The sequence below is a fragment of the Papio anubis genome, chromosome 19 (genome assembly GCF_008728515.1).
Source record: "Papio anubis isolate 15944 chromosome 19, Panubis1.0, whole genome shotgun sequence".
NCBI lineage: Eukaryota > Metazoa > Chordata > Mammalia > Primates > Cercopithecidae > Papio > Papio anubis.
In genome coordinates this window covers 30183100-30203499 of record NC_044994.1, presented here as the reverse complement: position 1 = coordinate 30203499, position 20400 = coordinate 30183100, and positions in this window count along the sequence as shown.

The window sequence follows — 20400 nt, the reverse complement described above, 5'->3', positions numbered from 1 at the left end:
CAAAAACAATCCATACAAGACATCACATAAACAATCTGAGGAAGAAAAAAATACATGATTACTACAGTTGGTGCTGGGAAACATTTGACGACATACAACATCCAACATGACTAAAATTTTCAGCGAAAGAGGAATAAAAGATAACTCACTCAACCCGATCAAGGGCATCTAAAAAATTATTGCTACATCTTACCTCATAGAAAAAGACTGAATGTTTTCTTCCTAAAACTGGTAACAAAAAAAGTGTGCCCACTCTCATGTCTCTTATTCAATATGTGCTGGCTATTCTAGCCATTGAAATACGAAAAAAAGAAGTACAAAGTATGAAGTCTGAGAGTAAGAAATAAAACTTACTCTCTGTCTAGGTGACATATTGTTCACGTATAAACTCCTCCAAAAATTATCAAAAAGATCAATGAAAATATAGAACTAGTAAGTGAGTTTGGCGATATTGCAGAAGGCAAGATTAAATAATATTTCTTTATACTAATAAGTAGCATTTGAAACTTGAACTCAAAAGCAAATAAGCATTTGCAACAGCTCTACAAAATAAAATACTTAGCTATGCATCTAAAAAAAACTTATTTAAAACATCAAAAAAGATCCGAACAAGTGGAGATGCATACTGTGTTCATGTATTGGAAGACTGAAGAACATATGTCAGTGTTTTCCAAATTAATCTATAGATTTGACACAATTCCAACCAAAATCTTAGTGAGTTTTTTATGTATGTAGATACAATGATTCTAAAATTTATATGGAAAATATATGAACTAGAAAGGTCAAAACAATACTGAAAAAGAAAAACAAAGTGAATTCATACTACTGGATAAACAATTACTATGAAGTTACATTTATGAAAAATGTGTCATGTTGGTGAAGGGATAAATGTATAGATCAATAAAACTGAATATATAATCCAGAAGTAGGTCAATACAAATATGTCCAGTTGATTTTTAACTACATTTTAAAGGAAATTCAATTACTAAAAGAAAGTCTTTTCAACAAAAAATATTGGACATTCTTGGAAAAGAAAACTCAGCCTAAACCCCACAACTTATACAATATTTAAATTAAAATGGATTATGTAACTAAAAGTAAAACTAAAAGTGATTACACTTTCAGAAGAAAACAGAGGGAAAAATACTCAGACCTAGGGATGGACGAAGGTTCTTAAACATGATACAAAAAGCATAGTCCAGAACAAATACATAAAAATAGATTTGATCAAATTTGGAACTTTTGCTTTGAGAAAAATACTGATAGAAGAATGATAAATTAAAGACTTGTATAAATTATTTGTTAATCTCATATGTGAAAAGGGAACTTGTATGCTGTCTATATAAAGAACTCTCAAAACTTGACAGTAAGAAAACAAATAACCTAAATAAAAACTGGGCAAATCTTGAACAGATTTTTCACCAAGGAGTATATACAAATAGCAACCAACTGTATGAAAAGATATCAATAGTTGTTAGAAAAATGTTAATTAATATCATGATGAAATACCACTGTGCCCCTCTTAGAATGGCCTAAACAACAAATACAACAAAGAGCATATTTAAAATGTGGTCACTCTCATGTGTTGCTGATGGAAATGCAAAATGGCATATCATTCTGGCAAACCAGTTGGCAGTTTCTGTGTAGTTAAAACATACTTACTATATAGTCTCGCTATTCACTCCAGAGTATTTAACCTAGAAGAGTGAAAACTATACATGTGTGGTTATATCAGCAATATTTATAGCCACCAAAAATTGAAATAACTCAAGTGTCCTTCGATAAGTGAATGGATTAGCAAACTAGGATATCACTCAAAAAGAATAAACCATTTATATATGCACCAGCTTGGACACATCTCAAAGTCATCATGCTGAATGAAATAAGCCACTATTAAAAGGTTTCATACTGTATAATTCCATTTATGTTACATTCTAAAATGAAAAAGACCATAATGGCAGAAAACAGAGTGGTGACTACAGGGGTTACAGATTTGGGGAAAAGGTGACTAGAAAAAAGATAGCATGAGGTAGTGTTTGTGGAGTGATATAACTATTTTCTGTTCTGGATTCCAATGATTGTTACATTAAGCTATTCACTGTTAGAAGTCATAGAAATTGAATACACAAAAGGTCAAATGTATAGTATTCTAATTTGAAAAAAAAGTTTTTAAAAATAAGCAGACTTATTGTGATACATATGTGTGTGTTTCTTTATTTCTTACTGGCAGTAAGAAATAAAGAATATGCATAAAATATTTGGAATCATTGGCCATGTATTCAGTCACAAAAAGGCTCAAGATTTTTTTAAAAACTCAATAATATACAAGTTACAGTCTCTATCCAAAAGGCAATGTAATTATAAATAAACAAAAAGTGCACTTTGGACAAAGCATATATTTGGATACTTAAGAATGAAATACTAAATAACTTAGATAAAAAGAAAATGAAAATTACAAAATGCTTAGGACTGAATGACAACGTAAGTTCAACGTGTCATCTAAATGAGAGAGTGGAAATAAATCACTTAAGCATTTAGCTTATTTAACTAAGGACATAAAGAAGACAAACCTAAATAAGCTAGATAGAAGAAAAAATTAAATGGGAATTAAGATGGGTGCTGACGAGTTGATGGGTGCAGCACACCAACATGGCACAAGTATACATATGTAACAAACCTGCACGTTATGCACATGTACCCTAGAACTTAAAGTATAATAATAATAATAAAAATAAATTTAAAAAAGGCATCCTAAAAAAAAAAAAAAATGAGATCCTGTTATTTGCGACAACATGGATGCAACTGGAGATCATTATGTTAAATGAAATAAGCTAGGGACAGAAACACAAACATCACATGTTTTCACTTATTTGTGGGATCTAAAAATCAAAACAATTGAACCCATGGACATAGAGAGTAGAAGCATGGTTACCAGAGGCTAAGAAGAGTAGTGGAGGACTGGAGGGAAGGTGAGGATGATTAATGGGTACCAAGAGAAATAGAAAGAATAAATAAGACCTACTGTTTGATAGCACAACAGGGTGACTATAGTCAATAATAATTATACATTTTCAGATAACTAAACAAGTATAATTGGATTGTTTGTAGCACGAAGGATAAATGCTTGAGGGGATGGATACCCCATTCTCCATGATGTAATTATTATGCACTGCATGCCTGTTTCAAAACATCTCATGTATCCTATTTATATATATATACCTACTATGTACCCACAAAAAATTAAAAGAATAAAACTATAAAAAAAAGAAAAAAGAAATGGTCAAGAGTATCAATATAATGCAAAGCTTTGCTTTATAAAATAAAAAGTAAAAATACACAAACCTTTAACAAGAGGGGTCAAGTGGATAAAAAGGTACAAGTAAATAATATTAACAAAGAATTGGGTCATAATTAGCACATACAAAACAAAACATGAAGAGGATTTTTAGGAAAAAAACACTATGCATCCAAATTTTAAAACTTAGATTAAATTGAATAATTTTCTGAAAACATAAGAATAAGCAAAATTGACAAGAAAAAATATAAAGTCTTGATAAACCAAGAATAATTATTGAAATTGAGTATATAAACAAATTTTTCCCCAAAAGTTAACAGTCTCAGAAATTTTACAGGCAAAGCAAATATGGTAAGATATTTTGATTTGATAAATTTGTTTTTTTAGGATACAAGTATACATTATGTTCTCTGTATTATTCTGTTTGAAATATATTAAAATTAAACAAAATTAAAAATAAATGACAAAAAGGCACTGGGATTGGAGCAGAAGACATAATATTCAGGTGCTGGCTCTGTCTCTTGTTCATGGTGTGATAGACATGCGACATGTCGCAGGCTCAGTTTTCTCCTTCATGGTGAGGGAAGTATCGGGTAATATGTGTGAATGTGCCTTGCCACATGCATGCTGTGTGCTCAGTGAGTAGTTCTGGATCTTATAGGAACACCTAGACTCAAGAGGCTTAGACTCTAGTACCGTGATGGGTCTTGCTAAGACACCAGCAACAACTACCAGCATTTTACGACTGTGCCAAATAAAAGTTTGTGCCTGAGTTTGTAGGAATATCAGTTGAGAGCTACATATGGAGTCTTAATTAGGCAAATTGGGATACAATTCATTATTCCTAGAATATAAAAAAATAAATTTCAAAACTCTGAAACTCAAATTTTAAAATTCTTGACTATGTGCATATTAACTGGAATGGAATATTTTAGAAAAGGGGTTAGTGCTTATGCCCTGATCAAACGCACTTAGATGTGTAAGACCTGCTTCTTCATGACACGCTCCGGAAGAAAAACTGCAGCATGTTCAGAACAGAGATAAGAGGCCAAAAGGACTAGGCAGCTTTTATTGTCAGGATCCAAACAAAGAACCGGTGATTTATAACATGGAGAAGGAAGCCCTGGGAATGGCATGAATAGATGGCTTCCTGTGTATGAGGACTAGAAAGGAAAGGAAGCGGGCTGGAACTTCCGTGGTGATGTAATGATGAGATGGCATTTGTGTTACTTTCAGTTTCTAACACAATGGCAAGAGAGGAGCTGGGTCATATGTCTTGCAGGGCGTATGACCACTCTGATGTCTTCATGCTCAGTCCTGATAACTTCCTAAGGGGAAAGCTACATGGGGTTTGGGACCAGATGAGTCCCAACTGCCATTCCAAATGGGGCACCTGTCCTTGTGGTCTATTGTCTTCGTTGGTTAGAGACCTTTTAGAATGACACACAAAAAAGTCCTGTCATTCCCACCTCATGGCCACAGATTGTTTCTAGAAGTTTCATGAACCGCTCTGTGAACCGAGCTGTTGATCACAGGAAGGGAAGGTTACAAATGCCACCATACTCTCTCATCATTACCTGGTAATAATTTGAGTTTTGGAGTCCCTTGCTGATTGATCCAAAATATAATTCTCTGTCAATAAATGAACAATGGTGTTTAAATGTCTTCATACAAATTTTTGGAAAGTAACAAAAGATTAGGGATTTGTTCTTTGTGATAATGAGTCCCCTAGGGCAGGGGTCATGCATGAGTCTTCTTCAAGCCCTCTGCAATAGTAGTAGGGTGGAGACAGGCTTCATAGAAGTGACACTTGTCATACAGCAGCAGCTCTATTTCCTATTATTGTATTATCAATGGTGCAACTAACATCTGCCGGGTGTGGTGCTACTTTCATTATATATAGTATCTTAATCTTCCCAACACTTCTATAGGTCAGATGATATTTTTGCAATTGACATTTTGTAGATGAGAAATTTCTGAAACAGAAAGATTAACTTACCTAAGGTCACATAGCAGGTATGAGGTGACAGAACCAAGATTGAATTCTGATGATCTAAGCTCACTGCCCAAACCAATATATCTCGAAACCACCAAAGCATTTACTGGGGAGAATTTACTGGTTTGGCAACTGCCTCCTGTTTATTGTGCAGTTACATGGCCTGTAATTTCCATTCGAGGGATGTGAATCTTCATTGTACACTTCAATCACCTGGCTCTATGCCCAATAGTGGCAAAGACAATAAGAGACAATCACAAACCAATACTGTGTTGGCATAAATTCTGTGCCTTTCTTTCCAGTGTCAGTAGATTTATGGTGCTAGTTACATTTTATTCTGGGACAATACTAATAACACTGTCCATATCACCAGTGGCATGGTAAGGTGCTGGCTCGGCAGCATCCCTCGACTAAAGACTAATCCTCAAAGACTTTACAAATGAGAGACAATTATCTGAAGAATCTCATGATGTGTTCTACTAAACAGTGCATCTGGAAACTGAAGGCCCTGAACTCAGTAGCCCCTAAGATTTCTCTAGCTCTTCCTTTCTGCATTAGAGAACAATCAGCAGAATTCTCTCTTCAGTGTCCACATCTGAGTGTTCTCAAGCTGGTATCAACTGCCTCTGGTGGAGCTTACCATTTTCTCCTCCAGGCATGGCCCTGGTCTTGATTAGGGTGTGTAAATATAGGTTTACACACCCTATGTATGTCTACATACTCTATGTACATCTATTGAGTATACATAGGGTATACTATGTATATCTATTAGAGTGTATAAATCTACCCACCATAGTATCTCTGCCCTCTCCCACTGTTGTTTTGTTGTTTGTTATGAAGGTGCTGAGGGAAGAGCACAGCCTTGGTAAATGGCAGGAGTACAGGTGAACTCCACTTCTGACTTACCACTCATGTTGACCTTTAGGCAGAATTTCATATGCTGACAAATCAGGTTCAAATCCGAGATCTTTTCCTTCTTTGTGATGGAAATTTGAACAAATGACTTATCTTTCTAACCCTCAGTTTTCTTCACCTGCAAATGGGAATAATGCTAATTGCATTAATTATTCCATAGGACCAAATAAAACATCATACACATAGTTTATAGGGTAGTGGCTAGAACATTGTGTCTGATAAATATTAGCCTTTATTTTTTAAATTTATGTGAAGCACCTAACCCAGAGCCCAACACTTAGTGAGTACAACAAATTCACAAATCTGTCAATGCCATTTCTCATCTTCCTTTCTAAGTTTAGCCTAAATTAAGGTTCTGAATTAAAACCCATCACATCACAAAATCTTCTTGTAGGAAGTCATCAGAGCCAGTTTTCAGGCCTGATGACTTCCTACAATTTTCAGAGGAAATCACATGCAGACCAATGATAAGGACCTTCAAAGCCTTCAGGCACAAGCCCACCCTACCTCATGTTCAGTCATGCTATTTGATACATCTTGGGAGAATCTGTCTGTTTTCAGTGCTTTTAATTATAGCTGATTCTTTAAAGTTTTATCTTATTTGAAGCAATTTGGGCGAAGCAGATGTGTGGATTTCTACGAAAGTTCCAAAGGATCATTCCTCTCTGATGCCTGGATCCCACCATGTGTTAAGTATCCCTTTGCAGTAATCATACCTTCTTCCAGAGCCACTTTGAATCAAATATCTTGGAAGAGACAGCAAACATCTTAACACCTTAGAATAAATGACTGTGTTGTTAGATCATCTATTTTCTGGCAACAAGAAGGCACTATTATCACTACTATTTTTTTAAACTTCTACTTGCATATATATTTGTCAAATATTTGTAATATTGCCCTGACATTCAGATTTGTTAAATAGCTTAGTAACTTTTTTTCTGTCTTTATATATGCTGGTTAAATGTTGAATGAATATCAGTATACTGGCTCCTATAGTGCTAGAGTTTCTCATCTAAGGTCCTGTACTTGTTGCTACATGTGGAGAGAGCTTTTTAGGTCCAGCCTACTTTTCGCTCCCATTTCTTAGATTTCATTGATTTACAACCTGAAGTCTGAACTCTAGATCAGTTTATCAGGGAAGATTCCTCCTAAGGAAGAAAGTACGTATAAAGTTAAATGCTGCTCATTGCTCTCTATTTGGAAGCCTCTTGTCAAGCTACCGTAGTTGCTATTCTACCCTTTGAAATGTCCTAGTTCTGAGATGCCAAGTATTCTGGGCTCTTCCTCATGGTGGAACCCATCCTTGCAATTGCAGTCCCCCTTGCAAGGGCTGGAGCCCTGATTCTGAATACCCACTGAGCCTATAGAGCTTACCTCAGAGCTCCTAGAGTCTCCTTCACAAGAGATTCAGCCACCATCAGTCTTAGGTTCCTGGTCCATGTATTCGTTTAGATAAACTTGTTCTTCATATCCTAGCTCCAGGCTGAATTCCAGACTCTGTGATTATTTCCTTAGCAAGCTTCTATGGCTAGTCTCTGACCAGGTCAGCCTCTTAGAACCCTATCTTGCCCAACATTTGTCTAGCTCCGTCTGCAGGGAGCTCCATCTATAAAGTCATCTCTCACTGAATCCTAGTATTTGAACCATAAGGAAGCATATAAGACTCTGTTCCATGCATTAATTATCAGCTTTTTTGGTGGCTGATGTTCAAAATTTCTGGGAGTTCTATTTTTAAAAATTAACCTTTACACTGAGTCTGTCAGTTTCCCAGGGCTTCCATAACAAATTACCACAAGCTGGGTGGCTCAAAACAACATAAATTTATTTTCTGACTCTTCTAGAGGCCAGATTCTGAAATCAAGGTGTTGGCAGAGCCAGTCACCTTCTGAAGACTCCAGGCAAAGATCCTTTCTTGCTCCTTCTAGTTTCTGGTGGTTCCAAGCAATCCTTGGCTTCCGTGGCTACCTTTCTCCAATTTCTATCTCTGTGGTCACATTGCCTCCTCCTCTTCATGTGTCTCTATTCTCTTCAGTATCTTATAAGAACATTTGTTGTTGAATTAAGGATTACTGGATAATCCAGGATGGAGCCCTTATCTCAAGATCCTTAAATTATCTCTTTAAAGACCGCTTTTTGAAATAAAGTCACATTCAAAGATTCTGTAGTTGTAGGAAAGGACATATTGTTTTGAAGGTCACCAGCGCACTTAACTACACTAGGCAAAGGAGAAAACCATAGAGAAAAAAAAATACATGATGTTTGTCCCCATTTCGAAATGTATATATTGCCTAAAGGCTTGGGCACAGATGCAGTGTTGGCAGCCAGGATACGTATTCCTCATAATGAGCCTTTGGAAGTACTATCTAAAGAACTGCATAGGATCACCTCGCATATGAAATAATCAAGGTGTTAATTGACCTCTCTGTTGAAAATATGTCTTTTTAGAATACTTCACACAAGTGTTTTTCTGGTTTAAGGCCATTGATTCTTGTTTGTCCACCCTCTAATAACTCAAAAGAGTTTTTTCCTTATTTCTTACCTATTTGTAGTATTTATGTTCAGTTATCACATTCCCCACCCACTGTCATCATTGCTGCAGGCTGGATGTATGAAGTTCTTTTAATAATCTTTCTCTGTAGGTCATATCCTCTAATCCTTTTATCATTTTTGGATCCTCTCCAATTCGTCAATGTCTCCTTCTAAAACAAGCAGCCAAAATGCTACAAGAAGCATTGTGTACCTTGTTTTTAAGCAGAGAGATAACGGATATTCACAAAGAAGTCAGGGGATTTTCAGAAACATATTCTGGAATTAAATCACATGTATTAAGTCAGCCTTTCCCAGTGCTTTATGCAGTCCTCCACTGCTTCAGCAACTACATTAATTTCTTCTAACCATCAGGGGAAATGAGGAAAACAGACAGTTCTGGGTGCGTTCATTACGTCTAAAAATAATAGCAGCTGCCATTTGCCCCATGCTCACCATGTGCCTGCACATGTGCTTTCATGTGTCTGTTACCTCATTTAATTATGTACACTCTCAGTTGCACAGATAAGAAAAACATAGGTTGTGAGAAAGTAGGAACCTTGCTGGGGTCTATACCAATGTTAAGCAAGACGCCAGGATTCAATCCCAGGTTTGGCTGCAGCATCGAACTTCCATGATATTACACCTCAGTAAAACTCTGGGTTGGGTTTTAAATCCCTAATGAAACACTGAGAATACTACTTTATTTAAAAGATGGTTCACCAAATATTCACTTCACTGGCTGGATTCAGCTACTTTATTTTCTTCAAAATGATTTGCTTGTCTTGATATGGCCTTTGAATCAAGAGTAACCTCTCTAAAGGGTCATTACCTTGAAAGGTCATTTAGTCTATATCCGTGGGGGTGCCATTCAGTAAGCTAATGCATCAGTGTCAGTAAAGGATTTTCTTTGCAACTTTAACTCTGTTTCTTTTAGAATTTGCTTTACACAAGAATGCCATGAATTACTTATAATGGGTTCAACCAAATCATTACATATAACTCAGTCAACTATCCTGCCCAGTTCTGATCTAGGTTCTGCAAGTTTTATAAGGGAAACATAAGAAAATATAACTCCCATCGAGAAACTGTCTTACAGAATATAAATCCCAGGCTCAGAAAAATACTCAAGGTAGTCTATGATCCAAAGTTCAGCTTCGTGGCATAGACAGAGGTTTGTAAATCCGTTTAATCAGAAATACCTGAGAGGTTTAAAAGTTAGATTCCAGAAGCCCATCTCAGAACGACTGGATCAGATTTTCAAAGCCTGGAGTCTGGAACTTGGTAGTTTAAAATGAAGAAAAAACTTTAGAGAATTATTATTAGTCAGATTTGTTTGTGACTATAAAATAATGGTAGAAATATATTCAAAGAAGGGACAGAAATGTTGGTATTAATAAGAATAATATCTTACTTCTATCTAGTCTTTTTCAATTTTCAAGTTAATTTTCCAATTAACTTGCAATTACCCAAAATGCTGTTGTAAGGACTAATTGCCAGTCAGGTAGCACAAAATAAAAACTAAAGCCCAAAGAATTATGTCACTATTCAATCCCTGCCCTAAGCCACATATGTATTGAGAGCTCAAGCCATTGAATCCTTGGTTTTGTACTTTCTCCTACACTAAACTGGGCAGCCTTCATGGAGGAAAGATGTAAGCTAACAAGGAAAGAATTCTATTAGGGAGGAAAAACTGAAAACTGGATTGGCGAACAGCGCAACTTCTCATATACTACATGACCTTTAAGAAGTCACCTTATCTCTCCAAACCTCATCCTCTTAAAAACAGAGGCTCTGGATCACATCATCCTATGTTAAACCATAATAGCTGAGGGATCCCACAAACAAGTTAATCTATTTGCACCTTGATTATCTTCACCTGTAAAATGGACTATTGTGAAGATTAAACATGTGAATGTAGGTGAGGACCTAGAACAGTTTCTATAAAGTACTGTTTCCTTAAGCTTTAGCTTGGGGAAATTAATCAAATAAATGTGAAGTTTTAAATTAAGCATTAGATTTTTTAAAAACTGAAACTTAAAAGAGAAACTTAGACAATAAGATCACATATAATGGGTTGTTTATAAATAGGAAAACTTTCCGAAAGTAATTATTATTTCTCCACTTTCAGGACAAATGTAGTTAGTGATACTTAGCATTTAGTGGTTATATAATGTGTGGTGTGCCAGACACTGTGCTAAATAACTAACATGCATCATCTCCTTTAATCCTCAGTACAGCCCTATGGCCTGTGAACACTTTTTCATCCTCATTTTACAGATAAGGAAACTAAAGCTTAAGGAAGCTAAGTAAATTGTTCACAGACCTGGTAAGTAGGGCGGCTGGGATTAGTTCACAGGTCATTTGTCTCCAGACCCTGTACTCTAAACCACAACATTCTTGCTGTCGCTGCTGTCTGTGCGGTACCAGCAAAATTTTTAAATGGGTGAAGTTTATCCTTCATACTCTCCACTTCTTTCTCTGATTCCCTCTCATCATCTCCTATGCTTCTCATTCCCTCCCAAATGTTCCCCTCCCCCTACAACTGCAAGCAGCTTTTCATACTGTCTTTTAGTGACACAAATTCTATCATATCAACCCCCTTTTCAGACCAGCCCTCACTAGAAGTGATCCATATGCCAAAAATTACTTCCCTCTCCACAATGAAATTGTCATTTTCTTTTCTCATCCAGGTACTGAATGCAGAGAAATCTGACTGTATAATTCACAGTAAGGAATGCTTTAGAGTAAGAAAGATAATCTTTACATTTCTGGGGGAATTTATTTTTTACAAAGTGTTAGTTAACTGAACTACATGTTTACTTAGTGGCATGTTAGATTATGAAAAAGTGAAATAGAGGATTTGGCCTGGACTTGGGAGATATTGCAAGGTAAAAGGGCACTGCAGAGCCCTTAACAGACCTTATGGGTATAGGTTTAAAAGGGAGGGTGCAGTCGTATTCCAAGAATTCATACATTTGAAAGTGAAAAAGTGCAGGTGTTCAAGTAGGACCTGCATTCGGAGGACAAAGACACTCTTTCATCATTTTATTAAAGAAGCCACAGTGTGATGGCAGGAGGAATATTGCATGTTCTTTTTTCACAGCAGCCTCCTTAGCCCCCTCCCCTTTTTATTAAATCCAAGAAAGAAGCATTGTCCTTAGGTTGACAGTAAACTGCCTGTGCACCGTTGGCTCAGGCCCTTCCTAAAGCCAGGGCTAAGGTGTTCTATAGCATGATATTTACAGACTAAAGAAGGATGACATTTCCAGAATAAAGCGGCCAGCCCTGTGGTAGGATCAGCTGTCTGGAAACTCACATAAGTTGGAAAGGACTGTTTTTCCAGTTGTCCCATCACCTATTTTCTGAAAAACAAAACAAAACAAAACAAAAAAAACACGTCTTTTTGTCTTTCAGGAGAAATCTACAGATTCATTTCAAAGTGTTCCATACCATAGCAGGCGGGATATTGTAGGTCTTTTCTTTAGAGCAGCCTGCCCAATCACCTCCCCTTTTTATGAAATCCAAGAGAGAAATATGTCTTTTGGCTGACACTAAACTGCCTATGCACCATCGGCAGAGGAGAACTTGGTAGGGAGCCTGAAGAGATGGGGAGAGGCTCTCCTATTTAACAGAATATCCTGGGCCTCTCTGCCTCTCTGTATACTGGCTGGCTGTCTTTTGAAATATCTTTGAGAATTTTCTCTGTGAAGTTAGCCACTATAGGAAAATCAAAAGCTCTGACCTCAAGAAGCTGACATCTGAAAGTAAACACAAAGAAAGGTAACTAATAATTCAAGAGTTACATAGTGAAAGATAACAATAAGCTACCGTGGATTTCAGAAAGCAGAATATGGTTTAGAATGCAGATTGTAACAACAGCAATAATAATACTACCTTCATTGTTCTCAGTGCTAAACAATATACGTTTGATGTATATGCATGTGCATGGGTAGTATACACATGAAATTGTATTCTATATACACATAGACATATGTTTACCTGTATATACTCATAAATAGTCTTCTAAATAACAATATAAGCTGTTCCTATTAATACTCAAGGATGTGACAGTTAGTGGGGACTTTCCAAAGAACATTTACTAACAGTAAATCAGTCATGAGAAATTCCTAGACTCAACTTTGTCACTCTGAAGCACACGCTTTTAATTCCTATAACACTGCCTGCTAATAGTACAGTGAATGCAACAGAGTTTAAAGAAAAAAAATCACTAGAGGGTCCAATAATGTGAGGAAAACAAAAGGTTAGATTGGGGAAATCCTTACAAAATGGGAGAGTAAAAACAGAAGGGCAGTAGGAGGCCTGGCATTATGTTAGATTACACAGCGTGAACAAATGTGCACACATAAGGGGTGGGGGTACAGTGAGAAGACTGTGGGTAGAGGATGATCTTAGGGTTGAGATTTCATCCACCCCAGGATGGAATCTGTGCCCCCCACAGGGCTCAAGGGGGTCATCAAATATTCTTAAGTAAGACACATGACACAATATTCTTCCCCAATAAGAAATCATCTCCTGAAGGCCTCTTTTAAATGTCATCATCTATTGTGGTCATGTTGAAACAGACACACGGGAGAAAGAGTCCTTATATTTTAGAGAGATATATTAATATACAGTCATACGTCGCTTAACAATGAGAATAGGTTCTGAGAAATGTTTAGTCAGCCAATTTTGTGTAAGTACATCATAGAGTGTACTTACACAAACTTGATGATATAGCCTACGATACACCAATTGCTTCTAGGCTCATTACTGTATTGAATACTATAGGCAATTATAATACAATGATATGTATTTGTGTATCTAAACCTACATAAACATAGAAAATGTATAGTAAAACTATGGTATAAAAGATTAAAATATGGTACACCTGTGCGTTGACCACTAATGGAGCTTGTGGAACTGGAAGTTGCTCTGTGTGAGTTAGTGAGCGAATCGTGAGTGAATGTGAAGGCCTAGGCCATTACCGGACACTAGTGTAGACTTTATAACACTCTACACTTAGGCTATATTAAATTTATTTTTTAAAATTTTCTTTCTTCAGTAACAAATTAGCTTAATGTAGCATTTTTGCTCTATACAGTTTTTAATTTTTAAACTTTTTGACTAGTGATAACACTTAGCTTAAAACACAGATGCATTGCATAGTTGTAAAAGGTATTGTCTTTCTTCATATCCTAATTCTGTAATTTTTTTATTTTATACATTTTTATTTTTATATTTTCACTTTTTAAACTTTGTTAAAAAATGAAAACTAAGACATAAACACACAAAGTAACCTAGGCTTACACAGGGTCAGGACCATCAATATCACTGTCTTCCCCCTCCACATCTTGTCCCTATGAAAGGTCTTAAGGGGCAATAACATGCATGGAGCTGTCATCTCCTATGACGACAATACCTTCTTCTGCAATATTTCCTAAAGGACCTGTCTGAGATTGTTAACTTTTTTCTCATAAGTAGAAAAAATATACTCTAAAATTATGACAAAAAGTATAGTATAGTAAATACATAAACTAGTAACATGTTTATTATCACTATCAAGTATTATGTACTGTACATAATTGCATGTGCTATACTTTTATATGACTGGCAGTGAAGTAGACTTGTTTACATCAGCATCACCACAAACACGTGAGTAATGCATTGTGCTACAATGTTAGGATGACTGTCATCACTAGGCAATAGAAATTGTTCAGTTCCAATATAATCTTATGGGGCCACTATCATATATGCAGTCTGTCCTTGACTGAAACATGGCTATGGGGCACATGACCATATTTAATGATGAAATGGTACAAAGTTTGGTGTTTGCGCTAATAAATCCACTGTGTGTGTTTGGGGGGAGGGAGATAGCAGTGGAAATAAACTTGGCCATATATTGGAAAGTGTTTAAAACTGGTTCATTGGTACACGGTGGTTCACAATACTGTTCTCTCCACTTTTACAAATTTTTGAAATTTTCATAATGATAAATATGAATCATTAGTAATTTAAGTATACTTTAAATTGTGAGTTTAAAATAAGAGAAAATATTAAATCTGAATTTTTGATAGTTAATGTAAAGCATCAATGAATTTTTCTTAAAAAACTGAGCTTGATAGGATCAGCTCTCAACTTGTACCCTGTTATATTTTAAGTTTTGGATAATATGATAAGTATACCTTGTACACATATAGCCCTTTGCTACCAAGTATTTTACATTCATCATTTCATATGATCTTCAGGGGTAATCCTGAGAATAGCAGGGCCACCAGTATGAGATTTGTCCTACTTGGTATGTAATGAAAGACTTCTGGTAGAGACTTGTAAATCTCTTACTTTGACTTCTAAATTTCTCATAGCACTAGAAAATTAAGCAGAGATGGACAATAAAGACAAAATAATGGTAATTCTCACTGCTGTTTAAAGAGGTACAAAGACTCAAACATATTAGCAAAAGACTGAACTTTGTTGCCGACTCTACTTTGTTCACAGAAGCCCCCCAAAAAATACTTGATGAATGAATGAGCCATTTCCATATCCATATACAGTTAGAATAGCCATCTATAGGGATTAAAAATTCAGCCACATTTATATATTTTTATATGTCTACATTATATATTTTCTAAGTAAATTTTAATCTTTTCCTGATAATTTTAAAAAGTTCACCTTTTAAAATTTTCCTTGCTTTGCCCATTTTGGGTCTGTATGAGGAAGAAGCTGAGGAGCAAGGCATGTAGCAAGCTCAACCAGCTTGACAGGTACAGAGACAAAGTCTTTGAGAATTATGAATTTGAAAAAGTTGTCTTTGCCTTACACATTTGCTACCTGTTTACCCCTTGATGTGGTTTGGCTCTGTGTCCCCACCCAAATTTCATGTCAAATTGTAATTCCTGAGTATTGGGGGAGGAACCTGGTAGGAAATGACTAAATCATGGGGGTGGATTTCCCTCTTGCTGTTCTTGTGATGGTGAGTGAGTTGTCACAAAATTCTGGTTGTTTGAAAGTGTGTAGCACTTTCTCCTTCACCCTCTTTCCTGCTGGCCATGTGAATATGGGCCTGCTTCCCCTTCACCTTCCACCATGATTGTAAGTTTTCCAAAGCCTCCCCAGAAGCAGAAGGCTGTACAGCCCATAGAACCATAAGCCGATTAAACCTCTTTTCTTTATAAATTACCCAGTCTCAGGTATGTCTTTATTGCAGTGTAAGAACAGATAATACACCCCTCTTTCTCCTTTCTCTTAGAGACCCACTCACTTATGTATACTCAGAGCTAATGAGAGGTAGTATGATATCCAGAAAAGAGCAAGGATTTCAATTCATTAAACCTTATATTTACTAAAGCAATTGTGTCCTTGGGAAAATGCTTCCTGGATTTTCTTAATTCTATGTTAAGATAAAATCAATAGCTGTACTTCCCACTTTGTAAGAAATATTAGTTGGCAAACTTGCTTGTAACTGATATGAGTTATCACCTCCAAGGTTTGGTATATGAGGGGCTGATAGGGATCTAAATGGTTGTTTTCAAGAATCAAACAAATGAAGCTCATACGGTATAATTGGAAAACTGTGTTTGATATCCTGGGCCAGGGTAACCTATCATGGACCTCTGCATTTATTAGTCCATATGTTGCAACCTGTTCTGCCCAGTTATAAGGCTGACAGGCGAGGAAGGCATCAGTGGGATGGGAAGTCCAAATTAAAACAGAGCTCAGTCATTAAGCTGTCCTATTGGCAAACCTGCTGACCTCTTTTCATGCATTGCCAACCATTATTCTGGTGTTTTAGAGGTTTGGCCATTAGGCCATTAAATGCTTTGAGCTCCATTTTCCTTCTCTATAAAAACAGTGTGACACTGATGACTAGCGGGCTGTTATATTTATGTCAGCATGAATAATGTAGTAAAAGTAATAACAATCATATAATGGTCATATTTTATATGATAGTTACTTACTATGGTGTAATTAATGTATCCTATCTTCATTATTTAATATGGGCCTCCTGGCTTGTTTCATGCAGACAGCTGTTTATGTGGGGACCCAGATGCTGACAGTATCATGTCTGCCATAGCCAAAGAGAGGAGTAAGAAAGGGAGCCATTCAGCTAATATATTCCTAATGTTTTCTCTTCTCCCTGCAAATAGTTTCTAGAACTCTGTATTTCGTAACAGGGATGGCCACAGATTCTGCAACAATAGATTCTGCAAATGATAATTGACCACCTATGACAAATCTGTTAAGGGACAGGCATAGCCCTATATCACTTGTGGGGTGTGGACTGAGATTCCTATTTTGCTCAGGCTTGAGAAGTGACTTGCTCCATCACTCAGAGCCAGGATGTGGCTGAATCAAAACTGGTTTAGATTTTACTCTAAGTGCATCTGCTGGCCCTTTTCATACCCAACCATTTCCTTTGCTCATGAAAGTGCCTTGATAGGAGACCAGGAGGAAGGAACAGATTCAATACCTAACTCAGGCTAACTATCATGGTTCATGATTACACTTGGAGCCTTAAATTAAGTTGCATTTTGTTGTGCAAAATTCAAAAGCAGACAATAATAATAATTTTTAAAAGACATAGAGGCATTGAGGAGGTTCCTTAATATATTATAGTAGCATGACTGTTGGGAAGTGCATCTTGGCATTCTCAAGGATTCTCAGAGCATCCTCTGTCTCTGCCTCCACATGGAGCTCGGCATTTTGCAGGCACTCTGTCATCCCTGCTAATGAGACACTCACCTCTTTTTTGAAGGTGGTGAACTGCTGCTTTGATCAACTCCACGGCACTCCACCTGGTCCTGCCCTGCCTGCTGCTTCCCATGTGTTGTGTGGGTAATCGTATGAGTAAGCTGACCTGCCAATATAATGGGCCTGCTGAGATTACGGTGTAGAAAAAAAATGGGTTGTTTGTTTGAGAACTTCCTTTCTGTTTCCATTTTTGATGAAGTTCTGGCATTGGGTATGAAAAAGGATGTTGTTTCCTTGGCAGCAGATCTGTACTACCGCTGCTAATGAGGCCACCACAGTGAGTTTGCTCTCTGTGGAGATATATAGGAATGGGTGAGTTTTGCACTGCTCCTCAAGTGAGACACTGTCCAAACCTGTCCCTTTTGCTCTCCATTTGTGAGATTTGTAGAATAATACTGTTCTACCATTAAGGCCTTAGCTGTTAAGCATGTTGGGGTCATATTTGAAGGATAGAAGGTATTGAAACTGACTAAGTCAGGAGCTTGGAAGGAACAAATGAAGAATGAATAAGATCAGTGAAACAACTCAAGCCCAAGGGGCCTTTCTAGACACTAGTGCTCTCTGGACCTTTATCCACACTCAAAGCATCTACTCTCTGCATGTGCATGTGTGTGTGCATGGCAGGGAGTAGGGATAATGGCCAGGTAGACAGTGGGCTGTGGTAGAGACCAAGCACATCATATGGGATGTCTGTTCTTCCAGTAGAAAGCCAGTTGCTTCTTTGGGTATGTCAGAGAATCTCCAGGCTATGTGGCCCAAAAGAATGCTAAAAGCCACATGACAGAACTGGTCCCAGTAGAGACAATGTGGTGCCTCTGCCAGGCACAGGTATCACAGAAGCCAGCTAGTCCTGGGTGCTGCTACTAGAACCTTAACCACCACTACCCCTGGGAACTGGATGTAGCTACCACTACTAGCCCCTGAAAGGACTCTGCATGGGGCCTGCTTTTTAAAACTACTATTTTCCTATATAAAATTGAGCTCTTGAGCCTAATTAACAGTACCTGGGTCAAATGAGTGTACCCCAGCTCCAAAAGAGACTGGGGAACTGAGTACTTGGCTCCCACCAAGAATCAAAAGGTAGGCAATGTATTACCTCAATGTAAAAAGGTAGGAGTTTTTTTACATTGCTAGGAGGCCTCAAAATTAGCAAATGCTTATTGTAATACAATCTGTCCAAGAGAAATTGCAAGCAGAGAATGAGATTAGAAAAAACTAGGTGATAACCAAACCCCAAATGGCTGAAATGGACTAAGAGAACTAAAAGGGCACTGGAGTCTATGATTTCAAGTCAAGGAAAACAGATCGATGACTCACTTGGGGAATCAAAGAGGTTGCTGAGTCATGTTAAAACATGCATTCAGGGATGCTGGGAAATATGTTAGAAGTTGGCTAATTAAGATCCCACTCTATTGAATATTAAGTCCCAGTCCAGGTACTCATAATTCAGGGACAGGGTAGATACAAGATCTGTGGTTTTGCTCTGGCTTTGTAATGTTTTGCACTGACTTTTAGAGGGGCCAATAGGAACTGAAAGATCCTATATTCATTTAGAAACACACATTACTGTGCATATTCAAAGTACTCAGCATATCATTTAGGTACCAGGGGTATGAAGATGAATCAAAGAGCATCCCTGCTGTCGATATACTTGCAACCTATGAAGAGCAGATATGAAATAATGGGAGAGGTAGAGATGGACTGGAGAGGCCTTCTGGAGGAGTCATTGTTTTTCTTTTGTCTGATCTTTCTATCACAGAGTTTATTCCAAATAGAAATTAAATATTCATTTTATTGTTTTATTTTATTTTATTTTATTTTATTTTATTTTATTTTATTTTATTTTATTATTTGACAGGGTCTTGCTCTGTCTCTCAGGCTGGAGTGCAGTGGCATGATCTTAGCTCACTGCAGCTTCAACTTGGCAGGCTTAAGTGATCCTCCCATCTCAGCCTCCCAAGTAGCAGGGACTAAAGGTGCGCATCTCCATGTACAGATTATTTTAAAATTTTTTGTAGAGATAGGGTCTCCCTATGTTGCCCACACCAGTCTCAAACACCTGGGCTCAAGCGATCCTCCCGTCTCATCCTTCCAAAGTTGTGGGATTAGAGGTGTGAGCCACCACGCTTGGCCCTGATTGTTTACTTGGTTAATAATCTCTTCCTCCCATTGGAATATAATGGAAATGAGAGCATAGATTTTTACTCTACATCCTCTGGTGCAGGTGGAAGTTCAATAAATATGTATTGAAAGAGTGAATAGGCTGGGCGCAGTGGCTCACGCCTGTAATCCCAGCACTTTGGGAGGCCGAGGCAGGCAGATCACGAGGTCAGGAGATCAAGACCATCCCGAATAGCACGGCATAAACCCCGCCTCTACTAAAAATACAAAAAATTAGCTGGGCATGGTGGGGGGCGCCTGTAGTCCCAGCTACTCAGGAGGCTGAGGCAGGAGAATGGCGTGAACCCGGGAGGCGGAGGTTGCAGTGAGCCAAGATGGTGCCACTGCACTCCAGCCTGGGTGACAGAGCGAGGCTCAGTCTCAAAAAAAAAAAAAAAAAAGTGAATAAATAAATAAGGATGAGCCATTAACTGAAGCTTCTCAAATGAGTATTTCCAGGTAGAGATGAGGTGATGGAGAGATGGAGGAAATTCTAGAAAGAGAAGCCAGTATTGCCAAGGGCATGAGAGCAAAATAAAACTAGAGAAAGGCTAGAACTTACAAATCACTTGGTGCTGTTGAAATAAAAATACAGAGGCTAGTCAGGATGACTAAGTTTGGAAATCAAGAGTTCAGACACGAAAGGCCATTCCATTTGTTTCTTATCTGCTATAACAAATCACCACAAACTTAGTGATTTAAAATAACGTGCATATTCTCTCACAGCTCAGGAATCCAGGCATGGCTTACTTGGCAC